The 19,020-nt window shown below is 40.8% G+C and overlaps 1 long non-coding RNA gene across 1 annotated transcript in view; it reads left to right on the forward strand.

Annotated features, from left to right (window-relative positions):
* LOC144825259 (uncharacterized) overlaps window positions 1-16,289 on the forward strand; it is a 298,854-nt gene extending 282,565 nt beyond the window's left edge. The window contains exons 5-6 of the long non-coding RNA XR_013609359.1: window positions 6,111-6,731; window positions 14,847-16,289. This is a non-coding gene — a long non-coding RNA (uncharacterized LOC144825259). The remainder of the gene's footprint in view (window positions 1-6,110; window positions 6,732-14,846) is intronic.
* Window positions 16,290-19,020: the final 2,731 nt, after the last annotated feature.

The following is a 19,020-nucleotide window of genomic DNA, read 5'->3' on the forward strand; positions in this document are numbered from 1 at the left end:
TTCCAAAAATTGCACATTAAAAAAACAAGCCACTTAAATGTTTTTCCAATTCAAAATTTTCAAAAGAAAACTGAACTGTGAAATTCTATTTAGATTATTTGTGGGAAACTCACTTTCTTGCATTTATATTTGGAGATCAAGCTCGTTGCAGTTTAAATGAAACGTTCAGCATGCAATTTCATTTGAGATGCCGCTCTGTTTATATTCTTCAATAAGGAAATTCAGTTACCGCTGAGGGTATTATTTTTGGATAGGAGCTTCTTTGTTTATATGCAGCAAAATGTGTGAATAGTCAGTTCAAATTAGCAATTGACGTTTGAGAGGTCAAAACATCATGGGACAGATTTATTCACTTTGTACTGAGTTTGCTTCACAAAGGTTTCTATACAACCAACCATGGAGTTTGGCACAAAGCCCTATCTACTAAAAAAAGATAGACAGGACTTTGTGCCAAAAATGAATATCCGGGATTTCCCCTAGCAACACCAGTCTTGTCTGCTAGAAATCTAGGATTTAGATTTGATGCTGATCTCTCTTTTGCGGCCCAAATCCGGCATATTTCTTCATCCTGTTTTGTTAAATTAAGATCTGTCAGAAAGCTATTGCGTTTCCTCTGGATTACGCCAATAGTTTATACCTGAGGCTTTCAGATTTTCTGATCCTTAGATTACAAATAACTCTGAATACAGTTGATAGGATCATTCATCGGGTCCTGTTTTGCATCATATCTCCCCCATCTGAGGCAACTTCATTGGGTCCTGGTAGCTAAGAGGGTTGAGTTTAAAGCCTTGACATTTGCCTTCAGTGCCTTAAGGGGCATAGGCCCACAAAACCTCAGGAATGAGCTTAGCTTGTTCCATCGGAGTGAGCGCCCAGATCTAATCACTTGCGACTTCTTCATATTCTAAGGTATGCCAAAGCTTTACAAGGTGGCAGGTCATTCTTGATACGGATGGCTAAGCTTTGGAAATCACTGCCCACCCACATACTCTCGGCCAAGACAGAAAAGGGATTCATGAAAGATTTAAAAACATGACTCTTCAGTCAAGCGTAGATTAACACCTTAGCCGCGGTAGGATTTACCGCGGCGCGCTGAGTTTTTTAAAACCCGCGTTACATGACGAGCTCAGCTCGTCATGAGTGTACGAGAGGCGTACCTCATGACGAGCTGAGCTCGTCTTGAGCGTGGAAGGGGTTAAACTGCCCAGTCTATTCCTCAGGCATGCTTGGAGCACCGGGATGCCTCAGCTGAGGTAGCTGCGCTCTGTACAAACGGCTTTGATTGATTGATTGAAGTCTTTTGGTCTCTCCCTTTTGCCGATAGCAGCAAGTGTTGCACTGTATTAAAACATAATAAATGTGCCATTGGAGTCATGTCTTACTTTGATTAAGTCACTGAGAAATTGAAGAGCAATTCCCCCCCAAAAAAACTATAATGTGAACGAGTTTATATGAAAAGAAAAACAAATGCGCTTTCTAAATGTAATATTTTATTTGACAACTTTTGAAATGTACATGCATATTTGTAAATGTAAAGTTACATAATCATAAAATTAAGAATCATTTACAGCTGCACTCCACAGTGGCTTATTATAAAGAACGTTATAAAGTTGACAACAATTTGTTGGCATGTGTGGACGGTGACAACATTATACCCATTATTAGGAATTGGGATGATGATAATGAGTAACCTAGGACACGGAGTAAATGTGTTGTGGACATGGGAATATCCTGTGAAGCCCTAGAATGCTTACTTTATTGTTGAACGAATTAAAGTTTTGGAGAATAGGAGGTCTTAGCCTTTAATAAGATATTAGTTACGGATTTGGGGTTCAAATATTTCCCATAACACAAATTGTTTTAAATGTGATGGCGTTTTTGATTGTTCCAGAGGTTTGCGATTGTGTACCATACTGTCGGCTTTCTATTATATGCATTGCAACCTAGCTCCTTGGCCAATTTACATTGTGTTTGCATAGTACAGCTTTGAAGGCATTATGGCCTGACAGGAGTGTGGTCTGAAGATGATTTGGAACAGAGAAAGGATGCTGCTACTTAGATTGAGATGAGTGGTACAGCTCCTCAGAGGTTGTTTTTTTCCTTACAGTGGTTGACCTTGGGGTCAAATGTATGCCCTTACTAGGAGCAGGTTCTGTTGTGGAGTATAGGCTCTCCAGAGGGAAAGGAAGGGTGCTGGATCACAGTGCTAAAGGAGGAGGAATTACATTTTTGTTATTAAATGCTAGCTTATTATGGCTCTTCTAGTCTTTCACTGAAATGAAGTGTGATGACATTATATAATATGGCCATTGGGTAGAGGTTCACTGTCAGTTCTAGTCCCTTGCCAGACTGAGCATGAAATTAAAAAACGAAATCATAATTTTCTACTTGAAGGAACAACCTCATTGATTTCCATTGTGTTGAATTAATAGAATTTGTTCCGAATTTTTGGATCATTTTGATGAATCAGAAGTACACCCCCCCCCCGCCCAACAGGCCATTTACACTTAAAAATGAATCTAAAGAATCACATGTCAACACATGTTGTATCTTAGGTCATTCCATCTTTACTTTAGTCTATTCTGTAATTTCTAGTGACCTGATGTCTTGCTGAGGCTTGTGTTGTTTTATAACAATCCTACTCACCCACACAATAATCCATGCATTACATTCACTCCTCAGAACAGCAGTATCCTCATGTGTGAAATGAATTTTTTTTTAAATAAACTTTTCACTACCAATCAAGTCAATCGAGTACTATTTGTATAGCGCAGCTAATCACCCTGGGGTACCAAGGCACTTTGCTGCAGGTCTTGAGTCCTTTCCTGAAGTGGCTCAGCGAGGGTGAAGTGAGGAGGTGGAGGGGGAAAGAGTTCTGAGCTTTGGCAGCAAGATAGGAGAAGGAACATCCTCCAGCATGGCTGTGGCAGATGCGAAGTGTCTGAGGGAGAGGTGTGAGGAGTTCAGGTTTCTGGTGGGTTGGTAGAGGGGCAAGCGGCGGTTCATGTAGCCTGGTACATGGTTATGGCGGGCTTTGCAGGCATGGGTCAGGAGCTTGAACTGGCATCTCTTCGGCACAGGGAGCCAGTGGAGGTATTTCAGGTGAGGGTAATGTATGTCCTCATGGGCAGATTGAGGATCAATGTGGCTGCTGCGTTCTAGATTGTCTGGAGTCTTTGCATAAGTTCAGTGTAGGTGCTAGTATAAAGTGCATTGCCGTAGTCAAGCTGGCTGCTGATGAGGGCCTGCATCACAGTTTTCTCAGTGCTAATGGGGAACCATCTGAGGACTTTGCGAAGCATGCAGATGGTGCAGAAGCAGGCTGAGGCAACGGCATTGACCTAATGTTTCATGGAGAGTTCTCTGTCCAGTAAGCTGCTGAGTGGGGGTGTGGTCTTTTGCCATGGGAGTAGATCCGAGCTCCCCTGGCCACCAGGAGTCATTCCACAGAGTGGTGTGTCTGCCGAAGATCAGAACTTCTCTTTTGTCGGTGTTGAGTACCAAGCAGTTGTCTTTCATCCTTGTTGTGATGTTCTTCATGCAGTTGTGGAAGTTGGACGTCGTTTGCTGAGAGTGAGAGGGAGAGCTGAGTGTCGTAGGTGTAGGAGATGATGTGAATGTGAGATCTGACGATCTCTGAGAGTGGTTTCATGTTGATGTTGGAGGGAGTAGGGATGAGCCCTGTGGTACTACAGAGATGGCGTGTTTGGGTTGTGAGTTGAAGGGAACGAGGCGGACTCTCAACCACCATTAACTAACACTATCATTAAGTATCACTGAAGCACAGTGAAACTACAGCAATGATTTTGATATCAGACATTTACTAAAAAATACATGCCTAAATGCAGATTGCTTCTTCTCCACATTTTGATTTCCGCATTGAGCGGAGAGCAAAAGACTGCAAGCTAAACCTTTGTCAGAGTATGAATGCCTTGGATGTTGATTCTTCAACTGCTTTGAAATATTACCTTCATAATTAAACCATGTGGCAGCACGTTGGTCTCCCATGTGAGGCACATGACCAGAAATGAGCGATTTCTGCAGAGCGATAGATGACACAACCGATAATAACCAATGAGATGTGCTGCTTCCATGTGAATGTGTTACCGTAGCAATGAGATGACAGATAAAACGCTCATGCGGAAGAACCTGATGTTCCATTGTGATATAAGACATGCTCAATATGCACGTGAAAACACTCAGGAGTGTTTGCCATGGCTCTTCTTTGTCATCACCTCACAGAGCTATCCCTCAAATTCCCAGCTACAGAAAGGCTTGGCACGAAGCACTACTGTGCCAGTAAATGGTGAATGTGAGCTATATAAAAATACTACACAACATGACATCAAGTTATAACCTGCAGTGAAGTGAGCTAATGATCTAATGAGAATTTGTACATATCTGCTGTAAGCTGAATTTTAGGATCATACCAACTAGTGAAATTTAGTGAGAGCAGTATGTGCTTGAGATTTCTAGACATTCACTGAGGTGTAACATACTAGGGAAGATAGTACTATGGGCGCTTTTAGGACAGTGGATAGTAGTATTGAGAAGTCAAGGGACATTGATGTGTAATTGTATTTCAGATATTCTGAAAAGTAAACAATATATTGTACACCTCGTAGGTCTACCCAAGCTTTGGGGTCTCTGAATGTTCTTTAAAAGAGTTTAGGAAACAATGACAATAAATAGATTGAGGAGTTAACAAATACCACAACAACTGTGATGCTTGTGATAAAGGCTCACTTAAATAATATAAATCAAGAGGATGTATTTTATGAGGTGATCTGTGTGCACGATGTAGATCACAAGTCACAATGTCAGTAAAATCGTTTGGTCTGTAAATGCAATTTATTCACATCACAGAAACAGCACAACTGCAGTTAGAAGCTGCAGTCCCAATGAGATAGCCCAGAAGAGAGTGCTCGCAGCAACCACCCGTGGGTTCTAATGACAGAAATACATGTTGATGGACCAATACGCCTGTGCCTAAAATTAGAGAGAACGAAGAATAATGTGTGTGTGTGTGTGGAAGGGTGTGTGTGCAGGTGTGTGTGCCTGTGTGTATGTCGACTTGTGTCCCATTGTGTATGTGTAGTCATTTTACATACAATTTGATTTAATGTGAACCTAACTTCTAGCATTAGCATTGCTGCTTTTTTAAGAAGAACGGGGATGTGAAATATAAGCACATAACCCTTATCTTGTGAAGGGGGTAAGCTGAGAAATACTAACAGGTGGCTACTTCCTCCTACAAAGACACAACAATACACTTAGGGATGTAATGCACCTTTGTCCTGCTCTCTACACACGACCCCCATTTCTAAAATATAAAGAATTTCCAAAGAGGGGGTCATTGGTATTCCTACCATTCTCCTCTTTGCATCATGATAAAAATATTTTCAGATTGTGTGTTTGTGAGCCTCCAAGTACACAGTAAGAGAACAGAAACACGGTCAAGGGTGTTCGATGGAAGAAAAAAGGAAAACCAATGTTATAAAATGTAAAAGTTTTTTTGCAGCTGGTCATTGTACATCCGTCAGCTTCCAGTGTCTGTTGATCATCCCCTTTGATACGCAATGGGATGTGTGGTGATGGGGTTGGGGAATGGTTTATCTAAAAGAATAACTCAATATATGGGGTGATTTGTGGCCATCAGACTGCTGCAGCAACGAAGTGAAGCCCAACAGATTGTGCAACACTGGACAGGAAAATCCACAACCAAAGAAACCAGACCTCCAAGGGATGTGAAAACTCTTCCACCTGAAGCTATACCACTAATGATTCTTAGTGTAGGTAACATTGTTTCTCCTACATTAGGGACGGGGTGAGAGGAGGGAGAGGTGGTTACCTCTGCTCCTGGGAAGTGTGGTAGGTGGGTCAGATAAAGGAGATCAATATCCTTTATGGGTAGTGGAGCCAGCACTTGTTTGAAATTAGTAGGGTTTACTTCATGAATTAATGGTAAAGAGCGTTTTTAAAGGAGGTTTAACTTTTGTAAATGTTAAATATTAGTAACCAAGAGCTAAACTAGAGAAATCACTTGTTACATTGTAAGACTTCTTGGTTGCTGTCATAGTAATGTGGCATATTTTTCTTATTTCCAACAGAACTTTTACTGACTTCTTCATCTCTACTGGAGAAAGACCTCGTTCCTAACTGAGCTCCTTGAGACATGTAGAACATACCCTCCTCCACCACCAGCAAAAGCAGCATTACAAGTCAAATAGTAATGTATTGTGTTTCCTCATTAAACACAAACACTATTTTCTTCCTAGGGTATATCTGTAGCTACATGTGATCAGTGTTGTGTGAGAGATCTGCCAGGTGTTAAGTTAGGCATTTACCAGCAATGTGTTGACTTTTAGTGATATTTTAAGCTGATTGAATGTTTTCTGTGTGTGGTGTGTGTGTGTGCACACACGCTATAGTGCTGAAATTGCCCATTCTTATTATTAAGTGATGCAGTTTGCAGTTGAATCTATCTTGTTAAAATAAGCTCATTAAATATACATGTTTAACTTAGAACAATTGTGCTATTTCTTCTTGTATTTCGTACACCTGGTGAAACCACCATACCAGCCGACTTCCACCCTTACCATACGATGGCTCTTCTTAACTCGGGCACGCTGTGATTGCGCCTCCAATTTCAGTCCAGAGTCATGCTAGTTATTATAAAAGTTGTGCCCTCGACAAACCTGATGGATGGCACCAAAGGACCTCAAGTACAGGTAAAATGACTAACAGCATCCCAAATTGGCCTAAATTAGAAATCGAAAGTCCAATAGAAATAATGCCATAGCCCCTGCCACTGGCACTTTCACACAGTAGCAATGATAGTGAACATGCTGTCAAACTCGCTCCTTTGAAGTGGGTGAGCCATCCACCGCCATTTCTTGTGATGTGATGTTCACCGATGCTGTTGGTGTCTCTGCAATTGCCTACACCACCTTCAGTTGGTCAACAAATACTGCCACAGAACCCAGAGGAGTGTGAGTGGGAGATCCATCAATTTTTGGTGAATGTGTCATGTGCACTCTATTTTAAATTGCCTCCTTTGTGTAAATAGGTAGAAATACATTCACCTCAATAAATGATGTCGCTCAGAATTATTGCTCTACTAATCAAGTGTTAATCTTCAAGTGTGCCAGCTTTATCTTAAGTGAAACATCAATGCTCCAAAATTGATTCATTCGCCATTTTTCAATAAAGATAACTTACATTGATACTTCGGTTTCAGACCACTCCATGTATATTCATTTTCAGTCACTAAAGCTTCATTGGCACTTACTTTTCATTTGTATGCAAGAATAGAACCACAAATCAGAATTTAAAGTGTAGAGCCAAAGTAAGTTTGCCTACATGGACACCCGGTCGACCTGCTGCTATTCTTTAAGAAACAGTATTCCAAAAGCAGCAGAACTGGAAGTATATTTAGGCCAAGTCGTAAAATGAGAACTCACTGACAATATTACATACCTCACTATAGACCCCCATTGTGGAAGGTTCGAAAACACCACCTTTGTAATTCCAATCCCAGAACTACAGATACAGCATGTGTGCGCCAACCTCTCCGTATATAATACTTTGCACATTATACTTATCGGCCCGAGATTCAATTCTCTTCGAAGAGATTTATTAGGCCCCTTTTACTTCCTAAGCATTTTAAACACGCTCGACCTGAATTTTTATATTTACAGCTTATTTGGTTTTTTTGTGAGACGGCTTTTAGTGGGAGGTCTGCATTGTCATCATTAGGATGATGACACCTGGAGGGACTGTCTAATGTGAATGCACTGGTCTTATTTGGTAAATAATGCATTTTATGTTTCATCGTCACGTTTTTATCTCTTGACCTGATTATTTTTATACACCTAAGTGGTTGTAGTTTTTGTACCAGGTTTTTTTAAATTATATTGTTTGTGGCATCTTCTGATGGAGCTGGTTTGCTGGTATACGTTTATTATTTTTAATATAAAATCGAATAACGTTTGTTGATTACGGTAGTTGTGAGGTGGCGGATTACGGGCTGATCTTGAGTTTTTAACTAAGGAATGATGAGAGTCAAAATCGGTTTTTGAGCACCCTATTTTGCGTATTTCCCATTTTAAGTTATTTTCCTTGTGTACACACTTACTAGTTTTTTCCTAGTGAAATGTTGACAAGGAAAACACTCATGCACACATTTTAATTCTAAATTGGCAGTGAATAGATTTGTAACCAGATTTAAATTACTATAATTCCCTAATGAGGATCATGGAGGTATGTAAAAATAAACATCATTCAGTAAAATTCTGAGGTTGGGATATCTATAAGATGACCTGGAGTGCCAAGAGGCATTTATTGGCTTTTGATGCACTCTAAATAATGTATTTATTAACAATGTATTAATTTTCACATTTGAAATATGAAGTGAACAATCAATTTGTATTGTGTGATGCAAATACACAATTACTGAAAAGTGGAAGGATTTAGAGCAGCGTGCAAGGAATGTTCTAGGTCAGATAATGCATGTACAAATGAGTAAATCCTGTGTACAGTTTAGTGAGTCATAAGAAAGAAGTATATAATGTGCACCTGTTTTTTCTCGTGGTAAGGTGATTCAATTTCAAGCAGTTGTTGTCACACAGGGAAATGTGGGTGAATTAGCAACTATGTATACGTGCTACATAGATAAGACCATATCTGCATATGAAGTAAGTTAGTCAATTTTTAGAGAACCATTGTCAGGTCGACCAATTGTTCCTAGCTTATTTTTTTTATGATGGTAATTGTTACCAAATGCTGCAGAGAAAGAAAGACAGATGCAACTTTTGTCCTTAAACGTGAGTGATAATCCGATGGCAACTTGCCCATTATTCAACAACACTCGTCATGTAGTTCCAGCAGTTCTAAAAGTAAATGTCCATACGTTGTAAAATGCTATGCTTTATAATTAATGATTAGGGATAGCAGATTTACTGCTTAAACCACTATAATAATCTTTACAGTAAAATATACATATATCTTTAAGTCAGCTCTCTCCATGATAACATATGTAGATCCCAGCTACAGTTCTCCAACAGCACCATTTTCTTTTAATTTGCTATATTGATCTATTGACTCTTCTCCATCAGCATTCAGAATTGTAGTGAGTGCCACTACTATTTACTATTTAACTAAGTATAATCTATAGTATTATAGTAATCCAAAAATATACCCTTCCCAATTCACTGCAGGATTTGGAGTTTACCCAAATATTTTCTCTAAAGGACCATTGCATACCAGCACTGTCTTTTGTAAAATGCAAATTTTGTCGGATCCCCTTTCATACCTGTGTCACGATAAATCCTGAATTACTAATGGTCCAATCTTCATCCCTTTTACTGTTGAAATATGAAGAAAGTACAGCTGATGTTTTAATTGTCAGTAACATACTCAGACCCATTGACAATTTGATTACCAAACCTATGAAATTACAACCCTAGAGCTAAAAAAGTTCAAATTCAATGTGCTAGTAAGTGGGAGAAAGATACATACGAGCAACTTCTTACCCATGTCAGTCTCACACACTAGCAATAGCAGTAAAATGAAGAGTACATTCCTGAAGACAAATACTGTTACCCACTGAACTATTCTGGAAACATCTTGGATATCCAGGATCTTGCCTGTTATCATAATAACTAGGTAATCTTCACGTTTCTAAAGAGCCAAAGTATGTTTTTAGCTACTTCTTCTCAACTGAAATAATAAAGTTTTGCCTGAAACCCAATCCACTTAATGCCCCCGACTTACTGACTTGAGCTATACGGAGTTATTATTCTCACATTGCATATCAGGCTTTCTGAACTGAGCCTACCGCAAAAAAAATCAACTACATTCAACACTGATCTATCGCATGTACTGCATTGCACGTAACACAGCATAGCAGTGCCCACTTACTGTTGTTTGGTGTCCCCGGTAAGGGGGGGGGGTCAAACTTTTAAACCAAGTTGCAAGGGCAACTTATTTAAAAGTGTCTCAAGAGTTACACCCAGATGCACAGGTATACACCCGCAACAAAGCACAGGCAGCAATCCTAAAGAGTCCCCTCCCAGTACACACAGTATCTAATTTGTAAAAATAAAAAATAAGTGCCACGGCTCAAAGTGTTTCTTAAGAGTATTGAGAACTTCAAGAGCAAAGGGCGGATGACCAGCTGCAGGATGTTAAGTGACAGTTAAAGAGATCCCTGACTGTGAGCCTGAAGAAGTGATGAGGGGAATCAAGATTTTCAGGAGGATCGGAGAGAGGTTTGCAGTTTTATGCTCACAAGGAAAAAAGGCAAAGACACTATAGAAGAGAAAATGGGTGGAAGGAAGAGCTACAGGAAAAGAGAACTATGACCAGAAAGCTGCAGAAACAGAGGTCGGAGGGAGACTAGAGAGAAGATCGCTGGAATTGGTCCCATGGTATCTAACCTCTATTTATACCTAAAAAAATAGCCAAAGGATGATTGTCCTGGGTGTAGTTCCAGACACCTGTTACAAATAGTTTTTAAGAAGACTAGAGATGTCACTTAAATTAATTAGATTTTTATCTTCAATAGTTCATTGTGTGTGTGAAAACTCACAAACCTCCAACTTGATCCAATAATATTTGTAGACAGAATTCCATTGCCACTGATCTCTTGCATAAAAAGACATCACGCAAAATGGTTTTGCTAATAATGGGGTATTTGAAGTTAGCTTCTCAAATTGTTTTCAAAACCTGTGCTACTCTTATCCTACTCGTCATCAGCATACCCACATCTCAGATCCTCCTATATTACTGGCACACCACTCAGCAGAAGACTTTTTTTTATTGAAAAAATGGGGTGCTCATACACACACATACTGACACCCACACATGTGCACACGTCACATAAAACCCCCCTCCCATAGAACCATATTTGGTGTGGACACTTGCAAATTCAGTTACTCAAGATAAGCGGCTGAACACCAAAGATAAAGCAAACAAAGGAAAGAATGTTGACAGAAAGGTGCCCAAAATAACAATGTGGAATAAAAAGAAAGCCTTACTGTATCACCTTGCACTTCATTGCTACGATTGACATGTGTGTATGATGTCTTTGAGATCTTCTTTCCAGTGACTTGCACTTTAGTGATTAACAACAAGAAGATTACTGGACTATCGGGTAACAGGTCACGGTGCTCTTATGCCTTGCATCCACCAAAAGTGTTTGTCAAATGCGTGGTGTCCTTCTGCCTTACGGCACTACACTCGGCAAGTCCCTATGTCCAAGTTGGCAATAACTAAACTACAAAAAGCAAAAGCCAGCCACAGTTTTTACAAATTTAGCTTTGCTTTGTTAAGTGTTGGAATGGCATGCAAGTATTTACACAGCTTTGATGGTGGCAGGAGGGTACAGAGGGCAGGTGACTGAGATATGCTGGCAGTCAAACTGAAAAGGCTCCAGGGTAGTGACAATGTGCTACACATGACCTTGTGCCGTAGCTGGATTGGAGCCAAGTCAGTTGAGTCAGTCATTCCAAAGCGGCCCCAGCCATGGCTCCAGCTTCATGTCTACTACAGCAGCCATCATCTCCTTATGTTGACATCTAAGGATACACTATTCTTTTCATCGATTTCAGATCAGGTGACTGTACAGGGCACACTTTGAGACCACATTGGCACTTGCACCGAGCACTCTATCACAACTATCACTGATGGTAGAGCGACTAACTGTTGTGTTAAGAGCACCAAAGGCTAATGCTTTACCAGTCAGATTCAGCTTCCATGTCATAGGACATTACCAGCAGCAGCTAAGTACTGATCAATAGCTATCATAAAAAAGAAGGTAGGTGATAAGCAGGTCAGTTACACGGGTCAACGATAATTAAAGGGAAACTACAAACTGGGTGAAGTTCCATGATTACATGATGATGTCACCACTGAGCACAAAGAGCATGCCATCCATGCATTGCCTTGAAGGAAGGACAGACACCCATCAGCCATTCCAGCCCAAGAATGATTTCAGTGGGCTTTTGCCCCGCCAAAGGACCAAATGTCCTGTTCCCCTAAACGAAGTGCTGTTTGTGCCCTCCAGCAACCACCAACAACCACTGGTGCAAACTGACCACTGGATGCACAACTGGCCCAGTACATGCACCAGCAGTTCAATATTCACACACAGCCTTAAATTTCTAGAGCTAGTGTGACTATAGTTCAAAGCAAGCCTAGCAAGTGTAGCATCCTGATTATGGGAGAGGGATTGAGGGACTGAATCTGGGTGTGCTCTGAGCACATAATGTGGCTCTGAAGGCAGAGAAGGGGTCACAACTCTACAAATGCATACATCCTTCATTTCTTTGTTTCCGAAAAAAAGAACGTCAAAAAATATAATATCTCTTATCACCTGCCTCTGCATAGTCAGAGTCACAGAGCAAGACAACTGGAAACGTATCTGCTCATTGTGAAACATCCAAAGATGAACAGATCAAGTTATTGTAAGAAGTGAAAAGGCTGCTGAATATACACTTGTATACAAAACCCAATAAGTATACTAAACAGTGATGGACGGAATGCTGGAACCAAGCTGTACCCAACTGATGATCCCATAACAGGGGTGAAACTGGTCCTTGTTGCTTGTGTTCTGGTACAGTGAGGACCTGGCTTGGCAGTTCGGGCTGAACTGTTCTGACTGGAGCAGGGTCAAGACTGGTTTGCATATAGCTGGGATCAAACTGAGGTGACATAGTGTGCAAACAAACGATGGATTAGGATGCGACCTGAGTAATTATCAGTGACTAAGATTAATTCAAGCACTCCATCCATCACTTTCTTGAATGCTTTAGTGTGTTGTGTGTCACCCTAATTGGGATGAGAATGTCCAGACGTGCGTCCCGTGCACACTATGTCACTGGAACCAAGCTGTAACTGGCTGATGAACCCATAACTAGGTCTAAACCAGCCCTGGATTGCTTGTGTTCCAATTCAGGGAGGACCTGACCTGGTACTTCAGGCTGGACTATTCCGATTGGAGCAGGATCAAGATTGATTTGCATACAGCTCGGTCGAAACTGAGGTGACAAAGTGTGCAAAATAACGATGGATTGGGATGTTACCCAAGTAATTACCAGTGACTAATTAAAGCATTCTATCTATCACTTTTGTTATATCATTTATTGTGTAGCCCTAAATGGGACGGGTAAGCCCAGACTTGAGTCCTGTGCACACTGTGTCACTGGAACCAAGCTGTACCCGGCTGATGAACCCATAACTAGGGTCAAACTGTTCTTCAGTTGCTTGTTTTCTGGTTCTGGGAGGACCAGACGTGGCAGTTCAGGCTGGACTGTTATAATTTGGGCAGGGTCAAGACTGATGTGTGTATAGCTGGGTCCAAACGGCGGTTACATGGTGTGAAAAATAACTATGGATTGAGATGCAGCCCCAAGTAATTGCCTGTAGCTGAGAATAAATCAAGCATTCCCTCCATCACTTTTTTCTATACTTTAGTGCGTCGCCCTAACCGGACGGGTACGGGTATGCTCAGACATGAGTTCCGTGCACACTGTGTCATCAAGCTGTACCTAGCTGATGAGCTCATTATTAGGGCGAAACTGGTCCTGCGCTGCTTGTGTTCTGGTTCAGGGAGGACCTTGCTGGGTAGTTCAGGCTGATTGCTTTGGACTAATGCAGAATCAAGACTCATTTGCATATGGCTGGGTCCAAACCGAGGTGACATGGTGTGTAAAATAACAAGGATTTGCATGCGGCCCCAAGTAATTGCTAGTGGCTGAGATTAATTCAAGCATTCCATCCATCACTCTTTTGTATACTTTAGAATATATACATGTAGGCAGAAATCCCCTTAACATGTACTCATGCCTTACAACTTCCACACTATTTTCTGTGCCCGTTTGAATTCAATTTATGATGCTGATTAGAATGTTCATGCTATTCAGGGGCTTGGACAGTGACAATCAATATTAGAAACGTGGTTTAATAAGATAAAACGTTCATGATTGCCAGGCACTATAGATAACACCAATACTTATAGTAAAGTTTATAGTTGAAATCTCTTTTATTCTCAACCCGATTAGAGCTCTATGCCGTTTCCATATATGGTATCAGAAACATAATCGGACAAAGGCAAATAATAAAGCTCAAATAGCTTGAATAGTCAATGTTGACATTGTAAATCCATAGGATAATTCTATTCACGGCTAAAAACTTCATTCATAATGAACGTCAGTGTTTGCCTTTGTCAAAATATCTTTATGTGATAACTTATATGGAAACAATATACAGCTCTATTCAGGCTGAGAATAAAAGAGATTTCAACTATAAACTATACCATTGAGTATGTGTGTCATCCATAGCGCCCGAAAACCATGAATGCTTTAGTCTGAATTTATAATGGCCAGATTGGGCAACTGGTCCTGTACGTGGCAGCTTGCGCAGGGCCCTTTCATCTTACTGCCCGAATATATTGATTTTTGGTCTGATAAGCACCTCAGTGTTGCGTGCATTGGCAGCTTCTTACAAATAAGCATTGTCCTCTGGGTGTTTAGGGGGTTCGTGAGTGTGTGCCGGCATAGACACATTCACACCAGTGTGGTTGATTCTACGCGTATGCATGCCTGTCAGAGAATGTGATTTTGGCAGGAATGGTATTAAAGTGAATGAAACACCAGTGTAAAAATATATTGTGACGTGCATGTCTGTCATTCTTCTTATTTTATTGGCAATTCTTAAGGTTTATGCTATGAAATAATTTACCCTAACTCTGCAATTTTTATTAAAAATTACAAAGCAGATGTTGCCTATTTTCCAGCTGTAGTCCAAACGAGCACCGTGGTTACGTATGTAATCTTATCTTCCAGGTCGCAGAGGACATGGGGATTTGAAGGAAAAGGTCAGAAAATGCTGCAGACGAGGTGGCCGATAAATGAAAGAGACAGAGACAGGGATAAGGCGCGAGTTGAAATATCACATGCGAGTGTGACCTTCTCCCCCTGAACAAAGGACAGAATGACAATGGGAAGGGGGCTGAGACCCTGCCTCGCTGGGAGCTGAGGCGGGCACCAAGAGCCGCAATTGATGAATAAAGATGCATGCCGGTTCATGCGTGGGCGGGGTGGGTGACGGTCTGTGGCTAGTGGGTGACCCGGTCATCAGAGTGGCGCCTGTTCCATTACATAGTACAATGTTCAGATTACCATATGTCAAGGATGCATAGCTGCTAAATCCTCCAGTAACCTTGGTAATCGCCACTCGTACAACCTAACCGTGCATTTCTTTTGTCTAACTTTGTAATCAAGCGTTGCTTTCTTTTACCACCACATTTTCTATTCCTATTTATCAACTCTACATGTGTATGTTTGTATCTATATGGAGGCATTTGTACAGGAAGAACAAAGGGTTTGGCATTCGTATTTGTATACAGATTCTTGATTTTTGTATAAACATTTATTGAAGGATTATGCACAATTGTAAAAATGCTATCCTGATTTATATCCCTCTCAGCGGGTGCCTGGATCATAGCACAGTTGTCGGGCAAGGAAGAAATTCCTTGTTATTAAAGAGTCCGTGGGCTACATTCACATATATAAATCCAGAAGCAAATGTAATTTTGTGGCTGTGCAGATTTTTTTGCCAGGAGTGTGAAGGAATCTGCAGTAGTAAATCCCACTCAAGTGATAGGGAGTGGGCATTCCAAGGTGTAGGCTGCCTTGAATGTTTTGGAACGTCCACAAACATATTTGTAAGCGTTTCCATATTTCAATCCAATCTCTTCCCATCCTGGATATGGTTGTAGATTTACTTAATTCCCTACTATGATAGGAAAGGGAACAAATTAGCCTCAGATTTTCCGAAGTAAGTAGGCGAGCTTTCCCAATAGAGAAAATGTTTTCCTTAAGGAGAATTTTTTTTGCATTCATACAGCAAGCTCCATAGATGCCTAGGCTATGTGGAATTTTGAAGAGAGACTAAGATATTTCAGAGAGAAAATTTAGCCTAACTATTTAAACAAGTATTGGTAATGCATCGGTTTCGCCTATGTAATGAATAAAGAGCTGTTTTCATCAAACATCGTCAGGGAGAAAAAAAGAGCTCCCTGACCTATAACACAGGAGTGGAGAGGATGTGGCGCTGACTCGAGCGCTGGGGATCCCAGTTCAAGTCTCGGCAGTGGCGAGCAACATCCTGTGAATCTATGCAGACCACTTAATCTCTCTGCATGATAAATTGTTATATAAATATGCTGCAATAGGAAAAGACAAAACTTTATGAAAATATAGTTCCACCAAAGTGGATGTTAGCCGTATTTCGGCTGCGGGAAACTGAAAAGAGAAGCAGATGAGGAACAAGCACTCATAAATGCAGAAAAGTACGCTATAGCCAATAGAAATGGAGGAAAGTTAAGTGGCATGCACAGGGACCAATGAGAAGCCAGGAAAGAGAGGAGGCGGAATGTAAGTACCTTTTAAATTTATATCAGAAACAATATATTTCTCAAGCACAGTGCAAGAGTTGTGCAGGCCAAACCTAAAAAGGGCACTGCTGCCGCTGCTAAAGAGTTGACAGTACCATGTTGGGCATTTGAAAAAGTATATGTTGCCATTAGTGAAGATCTGGGAAGCATGAAAAAGATTCTCTATAAAACCATTCTTTAGAATGTGTTGTACAAGTGACAGAAACATAGAACATAAAGCTTTTTTTTTTATCCCTCTTCCATGTTATTTCTCCCTAATGCATTCAGCGCCTCAGCACAGCTACAGATTTGGCTAAAGGCAACAGTATATTTGCTGTGGTTTAAAAATGAGCAAAAGGCAAATTTACACAACAGTAGCAGTTTCGGGGTCTTATTCACACAGGTAATTTGCAGCACAATTGACTGACACATTGAGAATGCAAAGTATCTGTTCAACATGCACCATGAGTGATGGGGATAACAGTGCATTTCTCCCTCCTCATGATGAATCCGGATATCCACAAATTAGCTGTGATACCGCCTCCTAAGAAAGTCAGAAGGTTACTCTTTTGAAATTGTAAGTTGTTTCTTTCTGACAGTTTACATTCAGCAAATATTGATGTCGGGAATCATGAGGTGCTGAGAGCGGTACCGGACCATTGCTTGCATGGCCTCTATAATGTCCTATTGTGAATGTGCCATTTTTGTGGTCCCTTTATGGGACAGAGGTGACTAAGAAAGCAGAGATGGCGGCCTACTGTCCTACATAGGCCTCCAATCCAACATTTTCCATTGTGTGCAATAAGTCACACAAATGACTACCTCCACATTCTTGTTTAAGAGGTGGACTGTGTGCACCACTCTGTCCACTGTCCTTTCACATAGGAAAGGACTTGCTGCACAGTGAAGAATTAGTGAAATATTTGCATTATATAGACCGATGCTGCTTGTAGCTCTTTGACACGACCACCCTCTGCGTGACTCTGGTTCACTATAATTACAGTTTTCAATAATCAAGAGAGCAAGTGACAGAGAGACTGCTGGAGAGGAAGAGGACGAGAGTAAAGTAAAACAAGCTGTGATGGTTTCAAAGGATCCATTTGCTAACATGAAAAGTGCTTGTCTGAGGAATTATCATCTCTATTTTGTTATAAAATCTAAACGCTTCATGTGTGGTTCTAACTTTATGTCTGAACTCCCCAGAAGACAAAATGTATGAATGCCATTTTAAAATTATCATTCAAAGATTACTCTACTTCTTTCCTTCCTCGGCACATATCTTTGTAACAAAAATAGAACATTCAATCTAAGCAGGGTCGAGACAACTTGAAGTAGCAGTGGTGCAGTTGCAAAGGGTTTTAGTATTGTAGCGTTCCATTTGTGCCTCAACAGACATCAAGGAGCTATACTTCCCATCATCAAATTTACTACCTTCGATTTACAGGAAATCTATAGAAACTTCAATTCAGAACTATACCATCCAGTAAGTTTAAGACCCACAAGTATCTATGGATTCATTAAATTATTGCACAACACTATTTCTTAATGCATTCCAAATCAACACTTTTCTGTACACCATGATGGAGGACCACTTACATATCTAGTCTCTACTTCTCCATCCATAAACTCCAGAACGTACAATCTAAGTTCCACTGGCAACAGTACGTTATGTTTTAGGTTTCACCTACACAGCGCTGGTGCTGTGTTTCTGAAAGCTTTTATATTGAATATATCTTAAAAGGGGCTTGCACCCCGCCCCCAGGCTTTCATTGCTTGTCATGGGCTCCTGGGCTTGCCACTTACTTTTCCTCCATTTCTATTGGCTGTGACATTTTTTCCTGCATTTTCTAATACTTTTTCCTCCTTTTGCCTCTCTTATTAGTTTCCCATTAGTAAAAGTACTGTGTCTATCCACTTTTGGGGAATCATTTTCCTATGGTTTTTCCTGCACAGCGCTTTCATTTTAAGTGATTGCACACAAATTAGCAGATTATATAGTCTGATTTATCACCCGGAGAGACTAAGTGATTTGCCCAGAATCACAGGATGTTGCACCGCCATGAATTGAACCAGGATTGCCAGCTCTCGAGTCAGCAGCTCTGGCCACATCATCTCCTCTTCCGTAATACCTGTTCCAAATGGATGCAGCTACATTTTCATGTGCTCCTTCGAAACAAATGTCCCATCATGCCAAAAGCGGGCATGTCGGACCTAGAATATGTTTTCTATCGACAAGGGAAAGAATGGGCACCCTCTGGTGCGGCATCACATTGTCTGTCTTCCGTGTCTACGGGCCTCAGATCGTGCCCTGGGTTGGGAGTGGCGAGACCTGCCCGTGGGGTGGGCCCGTGTGTGCTGGGGGCTCCCGTTGTAAGTTGTAGCTTAGTGAGAAGTTGTGCAATATAAGTTACTGAAACGTTAATGCTTTCCAAGCCACTGCATTTTAATTTTATTTAGCATTGTCAATATGTTGAGATACGTGTTCCTCCTTTAAACACTTTTACACAGATTCACAATTACAATTGGCATTATCCTGTTGACTCATAGGTATGCATAATATATTGCCTTTTGTCCTTAAAAAA

This window comes from Lissotriton helveticus, chromosome 3_1 (genome assembly GCF_964261635.1).
Source record: "Lissotriton helveticus chromosome 3_1, aLisHel1.1, whole genome shotgun sequence".
NCBI classification, from domain to species: domain Eukaryota; kingdom Metazoa; phylum Chordata; class Amphibia; order Caudata; family Salamandridae; genus Lissotriton; species Lissotriton helveticus.